Genomic DNA, 6,699 nt, shown 5'->3' on the forward strand with positions numbered 1-6,699 from the left:
ATTTTATGTGGCAACTCGCCTAGACTACAGTCCCCAGTTATTCTGTCACAGACTAAGTGTTAGGAAGGTATTTTGTAAATGTGATTAAAGTCCAGAATCAACTGACTTTGAGTAGGGTGTAGTATCCTAGATAATTTGGGTTGGCCTGATTTAACAAGTTGAAAGTCCTTAAGAGCAGAGCTGAAACTTCCCTGTAAGAAACCATTATTCTATCTGTTGGTAGCATCTTTAGTTTGTGGCCAAGAGGTCCATTTTGGCCTTCCTGATGTCCTGTCCTAAGGATTTTGACTTTGCCAAGCCAGCCCCACAATCTAGTAAGTCAGTTTCTTGGAATAAATCTCTTCAATTAATTCTTTTTCTTTGGTTGAATCTTTATGAAAAAAAGGATTTTTGCTCCAAGAGTGGTTCTAGAGGAACAGAATGTTAAGAATAAATTTTCTGAATTGTGTTTTCGAGAATTTGTTCTTGAATCTTACTATATTTAAAGGCACTAATGACTCTATTTCCCATGCAAAATAGGGCATTTGCCATGGTGTGACAGCAAACATATATGAAATATATATTCAATATTCCTAAGGAGATAACTATTGAAGACTTTAGAACATATTGGTCAAACTAAGGAGTATAAGAGGGGTTTGTTCCTAACTATGTTGGAGAAAGTGGGGGAAAAAAAGAGCACATGGCTTCAAATTCCAGCTCAGGTATTAATGACTTGAGAGTTCAAATCATTATGCACTGGCTTCTTGACCTTTCCTGTTGTCGTGCATTGAAATAAAGTTCTCAGACACCAGTCTGAGCGGCCGTGCAGGGCTGCTTCTGCAAGGGAGGGCAGCAACAGCTGAATCCTGTACATAGCTTTTATTATTTATTTATTTATTTATTTATTTAATCAGAAAAGCAAGGACAGATGCCTGGAAGCGTGAGAAAGGAGTACAAAGGGATGGCGAATATCCTGAAGCCGTAAAACAGGTTTGCATTCTCCCCTATGCATAGGCACACAGGGAGTCAGTCATGGGATAAAGGAGGAGCAGGATGTTCGGGCTAGCAATCGCCAGGAGCAGAAAGGGGGGTACTGAAGGTTACATTCTTTCATAGCTCCTAACTTATGCCCTGCCCCTGGGGATCATGGGATCCTGTTCCTACCATTGTGTTCAAATGCCTAAGAACAGGAACGCTGCTGACATTTCAGCTGCTTCCACAATCACTCCTTAGGGCTTACAATATATTTTCTAAGAATAACTCTACATTTGGGGCGCCTGGGTGGCTCAGTCGGTTAAGAGTCTGCCTTCGGCTCAGGTCATGATCCCAGGGCCCTGGGATCGAGCACCGCGTCGGGATCCCCACTCGGTGGGGAGCCTGCTTCTCCCTCTTCCTCTGCCTGCCACTCCACCTACTTGTACTCTCTCTCTCTGTCAAATAAATAAATAAAATCTTAAAAAAAAGAATAACTCTACATTTCCTTGTTGATCTTTGTGTCCCTAGTGAATAAAAAGATGGCAAGCTACTAAATTATTATTTGATCTACATAGGTGGCAGAGTTTTAGGTCAAGTAAACAGAAGCCTAACTTGAATCATCAAAACAGAGAATCACAGCTCCTAAATCAATTCTTTTTTTTTTTTTTTAAAGATTTTATTTATTTATTTGACAGAGAAAGACACGGCGAGAGAGGGAACACAAGCAGGGGGAGTGGGGGAGGGAGAAGCAGGCTTCCCGCCGAGCAGGGAGCCCGATGTGGGGCTCGATCCCAGGACCCTGGGATCATGACCTGAGCTGAAGGCAGACGCTTAACAACTGAGCCACCCAGGCGCCCCCTAAATCAATTCTAAGACATGGCCAGTTTACAAACCCAGAATCCTTTGGGTGAAGGAGAGGCCAGGTCCTCTTGAGGATGGAAGCTTCCATACTGCAAAAATGTGGGCTGTTAATCTTTTCTCCAGAGTTCCCCAAAGGGACCTATGACTATTGTACCTGTGTGACTATGCACTGAGAGGAAATAATCAAACTTTTTTTTTTTTTTTTTTGCAGTGACTGAATCCTTGCTGCTCTCAATTGGCACACTGATGATATTTTGCTGATTGGATCTGGTGAGCAAAAGGTAGGAACTACCTTACATGTATTGACTTGCATATCAGAAGGTGGGAATAAATCCCAGAAACATTCAGGGGTCTTGCACCTCAAGTAAAATTTCCAGGCTTTCAGTGTTGTATGTTGAGCTGTCCTTCTAGGTGAAGAATGTGTTGGGATGCCTGGGTGGCTCAGTCGGTTGAGCGTCTGCCTTCTGCTCAGGTCATGATCTCGGGGTCCTGGGATTGAGCCCCGCATCGGGATCCCTGCTCAGCGGGGAGTCTGCTTCTCTCTCTCCCTCTACTTCTCTCTCTCTCTGTCAAATAAATAAATAAAGTCTTAAAAAAAAAAAAAAAAGAATGTGTTGTATCTTCCCACAAAAATGAGTTACAATATCTAGTGAGCCTCTTTGGATTTTAGAGGTAATATAGTCCTAATCAGGGTGTACCACTTTGCCTTTTATGAATGCCCTGAAAACTTTTTGACTGGGCCCAGAACAAGAGAAGCTTCTGCAATAGGTCTCGGCAGCCATGTAAGCTGCTCTGCCACTTTCTATTTTCCCTATCTTCCTGCAGTAATTGGCTTCATGGTATGGCGAAATGACACTTGAAGCCTCAGTTATACGGCTAATTAGGTGGCAGTAACCTGCGGGGCTGCACACCGTCCTCCCAGATGCTGTAAATGCTCTAAATCAATGTCCAGTATGTAATATTGTTTCACCAGATGTCAGGGGCTGTTTTTCATTCTCAATTCACTCAAGGCAACATCATACAGCCATCATGTGGGAAGAGTTAGATTTTCAGTGACTGATACAAGAAAATGTTCAGCTTATACCGAGTTTAGAAAAATGGATAGAGAACATGAGACTTCATTTTTAAAAATCAAATATGTATGTTGATAGGTATATGTAAGTTTATGTAGAGACAAACTTTTATTTGGGACATTTTTTATCTTCAGGGGGAAAGATTCTAGGCGCATTTTTTTCTTATTTACTTCATACTATTTTTAGTTTTCAGTAACATACCTGTTTAATAATTATAATAAAGAATTTTAACCAGAAAATATAAGGGAAAAAACTCTTAATACTAGAACATGCTCCCTCACCTACAGAATCCTCCTCAGTGCTTTGGCATTAAATCATAGGCTTTGGGAATCAGATTAACTCCGATGTCAAGCTCTCCAGCAGTCTTGCTTGCTTTGAGATAGTGGACAATTTTGTAACTTCACTGAAACTTGACGTTTTCACCTCCGAAGCAGGGATAATTTTAATGAAAAGTTTAAGTGAGGGAAGAGCGATTTTCCATGAGGACAAGCTTCCACTTTGGCCCTTTTAAGTTGTTTTTCCTACTAAACTTGTGGTCCATCAGGGTCTGTAGTAGGGACGGGTAACTTCCTCGCTCCTCACCGCCCCTCCCAAATCGTTCTACACCACCCATTCTTTAAACTCTGTTTTGGCCTCATATCGTCAGATTATGACTAAACATCATCCTCCTTTCAATCATCTAGTGTCGCCTAAGCGATCATTTCCCGTTAATTTCCTGAAGATTTTACCTCCTCACCCGTTGCCTTTCCAACAATACTCCTGTCACAATTGGGAGGCATTTCGAATTCAGGAAGTTGTATCCATGGAATAATTTCGCTGAGGACTCAGGCAGAGGTAACGCAGACTCTTAATGTAGAAACCTGTATGACCACCCAAGAAGTCGGGACTATGTGATTCCTTCCATTCTGGCATTTGGGGAAGTATAGACAAGGAGCTCCGAGTAGCCGCAACACTTGTTTTGGAGAGTGAGACCAAGTATGTTCTGCCTTCAGCCTTCTGGGAGGTGTAGTCCAGACGCTCTGTGTGGTGGCGAGCACTTCCGCTCCGGAAGGTAGAGCTGATGCATTCTGGGAGGTGCAGTCCAGACGCTCTGTGTGGTGGCGTGCACTTCCGCTCAGGAAGGTAAGTCTGGTGCATTCTGGGAGGTGCAGTCCAGACGCTCTGTGTGGTAGGGTGCACTTCCGCTCAGGAAGGCGGTTCTGGTGCTTTCTGGGAAGTGTAGTCCAGGAGCCCCGCGGTCTCGCGGGCACTTCCGTTGGGGGAGTGTGAGGTTGCTCCTGAATTTTCTTTGGGAGAGGTGCGTCAGTTCCGCCTCTCCCGGCGCTTCAAACTTCCTGGGTCGGTGCTTGGAACCTGCAGCGACCGGGCGATTTAGGGGGAAAGAAGCCTGGGTAGGGTACGCAGGTAAGGAGCTGGAGGGCAGTGGTGTGCATCTCAGGGGGAGTCTCTGCGTTCAGGGTGGTTTGCGAGTCCTGGGGTGGGGTGGGGTGGAGTCACCTATGGCCTGGTTTGAGAGTTTCTGCGTGTCTCAGCTCGCCCAGTGTCTGCCTCCCTACACCCACGGGTGCTTCTGCTTCCTGGTGTTGGGGAATTGAAAGAGATGGTGAAAGCTGCCTCCATTTTGACCTCAAACTTTCTCGTTGGCTTCTTTCCAGCTTGTCTCTTGGCTCGGGTGGAAGACCCCCGAGGGCAAAGCATCCGCTGGTGGGAACCCAAACTACCCCCTCATGCAATAAGGACTGCTCTTAGCCAGCAGGGCCCCACCCGTGATTGAGACAGTGATCATTTGCCCTTCACTGCGCACCTGCCATTGCCCCACATTTTCCTTGTATAAACCTGGAAGTATTTTCAGTACCCTGAAGACAGTCTTTGAGCTGTTTGTCTGTAGTCTTTATGGTGTTGGCCTCACTGAAATAAATTTCCTTTCTTATTTCACCACCACTCGTTTCTCTGCCTGTGGATTTTGTCAGGGGCAAGAGGCCGAGTGTGGTCTGTTTGGGAATCCCAGAGCCAGGTGCGTGTCAGTTATAGTGATACAAATAAAAATCTCAAAACGGGTTCTGGCACACGGTGAATGGTGACCTTTCTTAGTATTAATTTTCTGAGAAGCAGTCAGGTCCCTGGGTTAGGGTCAGATATCCATCCCACGGCAGAACCTTCTCTCTTCTCTCATTCCTGCACGATGGTGGGCAATACCAGACCCCTTATAATCTCTTTTAGGAAGGCGAGGGTGTAACAGAACCAACGTGAGTTCCCTCCTTGGGAGGTCAGAAACTACCAGGTTGAATCGTTGCACAAAGGAACCTTATTTGCAGCAAATAAAGAGATCACAGGGAATGGCTTCCAAAGCAGTGACCCCCCCAAAAGAGGGTGAATGGGTTCCTTTTGTTTAGAGTTAGGAAGGAGTTTTAGATAGGGAAGTCTTGTTATTCTATGTAGAGGCGGGCATAAGGTTGAGCATGCGGCTTAAGGAAACATGGCTATACATACATTGTATGTTATGTAAATGAGGCTGAGCCCTCCCTTCCTCCCCCCACCTTGGGCAGAGATTTTAGTATTATAATGAAGCAAAGGAAATAGGTCATTCCAGAAGTCACTCCATGGTTCTTCTGTGCAAGCATGAGTCGGGTTCCAAAGGTCTGGGTGGTCTGGGCCTGGGGCAGATCTTGGCAGTTGTCATCACCCAAGGCGTGGTTTTGGGTTTCACTTGCCTGAGTTAAGAGGTAAGCTAGAGGGGTCATTTGATACCAGGGTCCTGGGATCAAGCCCAGCATTGGGCTCCCTGCTCCACGGGAAGCCTGCTTCTCCCTCTCCCAAGGTAAACTAGAAAGAAGAGCTTAAGGAAAAATGTTAAGACAAAGGTTAATGAGTACAAGCAGGTGGGCAGTAAACATCAGGTCTTGGGCTCTAGTTGTTGACAAGGGTTGCTTCCAGATTGCACGGAGGGGAGGGGAGGTTTTAACTTTTATTGAGAAGGGCAACACAATCATGGCATTTCATAACATTCTTTTCTTTCCCCAGCCTGACTTCTCACAAAGGGCTGCACAGAGGTGGAAGGAGTGACACCTTGGCTACTGACAGCAAGGTTCCACGTGAGTAGGATTTGGCATTTTTCTTTTATAGCAGTGTTCACATTAGTCAGATAGTGTATAGGATGTGTAATCAGGCATGAGCATTAATAATAATGAATCCTTAATTGCCAACCTCACCAATGACGGTTTTATACAAATAAATACATGGTGCCACACCATAGCTCTGTGAAGAAATTCTGCTTTCTTTTTCTATTCTATAAAATGAGATTGAGACCCACGGAGCATAAATGATTTGCCCATAGTCCCCACCTAGTAAAGAGGCTGAGCTGGGGTTGGGATGAAAGCAGTCTGAGTCCAGAACGCGAGTTCCTAATCTTTTGGATATGTTCTCCTTAAGCCATAGGAACTAGCAGGAATCAGACCCCGGGTAGTTAGCACTTCATTCTGGAGGACCTGAAAAGCAAGGCTAATGGGCTTTGACTTTTCTGAGTTTTTTCAAACATTGTCAACTCTTCTGTTTCACTTATTACTAATATGTTTTATTCTTATAGAACCATGATGGAAAATTCAGAAAATGCAGAAATATGAGGGGAAAACATTTTTAAATTATCCATTAATCCACAATGTAAAGATAGCAACTGTGAAGCTTTTAATGCATTTCTGTTTGGTGGTTCTTTGTGTATATTTGTATGTTTGTTTATAAATATTTTACGAAATTATCATATATTTTTTTGTGTCTGTCCCCTGGTGTATTTTAACTATGGAAAATTAAAAAAAAA

General features: G+C 44.3%; 3 protein-coding genes across 7 annotated transcripts in view; 2 read left to right on the forward strand and 1 right to left on the reverse strand.

The window, feature by feature from the left end:
* Positions 1-6,699, reverse strand: part of ZNF229 (zinc finger protein 229) — a 474,727-nt gene that overhangs the window by 188,046 nt on the left and 279,982 nt on the right. The gene's annotated exons all lie outside the window — the stretch shown is intronic.
* Positions 1-6,699, forward strand: part of LOC102747161 (uncharacterized) — an 81,153-nt gene that overhangs the window by 67,846 nt on the left and 6,608 nt on the right. The gene's annotated exons all lie outside the window — the stretch shown is intronic.
* LOC102746854 (uncharacterized) overlaps positions 4,112-6,699 on the forward strand; it is a 29,819-nt gene continuing 27,231 nt past the window's right edge. The window contains exons 1-3 of one of the 2 annotated variants that reach the window (XM_081807030.1): positions 4,112-4,292; positions 4,544-4,592; positions 5,910-5,980. The gene's annotated coding sequence lies outside the window, so the exon portion shown is untranslated. The remainder of the gene's footprint in view (positions 4,293-4,543; positions 4,593-5,909; positions 5,981-6,699) is intronic. The other variant, XM_081807029.1, reaches the window with a different exon arrangement.

The sequence above is a fragment of the Leptonychotes weddellii genome, chromosome 16, assembly GCF_054177405.1.
Source record: "Leptonychotes weddellii isolate Sample4059 chromosome 16, ASM5417740v2, whole genome shotgun sequence".
Classification (NCBI taxonomy): domain Eukaryota; kingdom Metazoa; phylum Chordata; class Mammalia; order Carnivora; family Phocidae; genus Leptonychotes; species Leptonychotes weddellii.